The sequence below is a fragment of the Octopus bimaculoides genome, chromosome 7, assembly GCF_001194135.2.
Source record: "Octopus bimaculoides isolate UCB-OBI-ISO-001 chromosome 7, ASM119413v2, whole genome shotgun sequence".
NCBI classification, from domain to species: Eukaryota; Metazoa; Mollusca; class Cephalopoda; order Octopoda; family Octopodidae; genus Octopus; species Octopus bimaculoides.
In genome coordinates this window covers 36,884,846-36,885,904 of record NC_068987.1, presented here as the reverse complement: position 1 = coordinate 36,885,904, position 1,059 = coordinate 36,884,846, and positions in this window count along the sequence as shown.

The window sequence follows — 1,059 nt, the reverse complement described above, 5'->3', positions numbered from 1 at the left end:
AATTTGTCCATTTTCTGTATTTAGCCCTGTGTGGCTATAATAAAAAGATATCTATCTATCTATCTATCTATCTATCTATCTATCTATCTATCTATCTATCTATCTATCAGTCTGTTTGTCTGTCTCTCTGTCCGTCTCTCTATCTTTCTATACACATACATACATGTGTACATATTTCCTTTTGTAATCGACATAAGTCACAAAGTAACTCGAGGGCGGATAATTTCGTGCATTATGCTTATCAAACTATTTCAAAGTCTGGGAGTTTGCTCTTACGTATTCGGTTGGAAATATAATCCTATCTCATTTCAACATAGGAAACAAGCACTTGCTTCTTCGTCTTAATTGATGTATTTAATCAAGATATTTCCCCCACCCCGTTATTGATAACATCACGTAAGAGCGACACCGCTTTATGATTGATTAATGAGGAGTACTTTTTCTGCAAATTTTTGTGCAAGGCTCCAAATTGACAATAACACTTCGCATTAACTGGTTTGATTTAACACATCCTAATCGATGACACCCTGCATATTCCAGCAAATATATTTTCCTGTTCTGGGAAGGTAGGGATTCTCCATTTGACTGGGTGCCGAGCATTGTTGTTTTTGCTGGCTATGATTATAGAAAATCCACATTTCCACAGCTGTGATGAGTCTGCCATTGAAAGTTTCGGTAGCAAGTCTACTTTTCAAGGACGAGGAGAGGGCAACTTTTTGATCAAGCTCAGAAGTAGTAAGATTATGAAGGACCCACGACCAAGATTAGACACTTTTCCTAGTTCACAGAAGTGTTTTATGATCAAATTGTGACAAAGAAATCATTATATTGTAAAAGTAATGTTTCTTTTACCGTCAGTATTGAAAAAGTACCCCCACATTGATCATATGAATACATATTGCCGAACCGCTAAGTTGCGGGGACGTAAATATTCTAGCACCGGTTGGAAAGCGATGGTTGAGGGTAAACACAAACACAAAGACACATACATATTTATACGACGGGATTCTTTCAGTTTCCGTTTACCAAACCCACTTACAAATCCCTGGTCGACCCGAG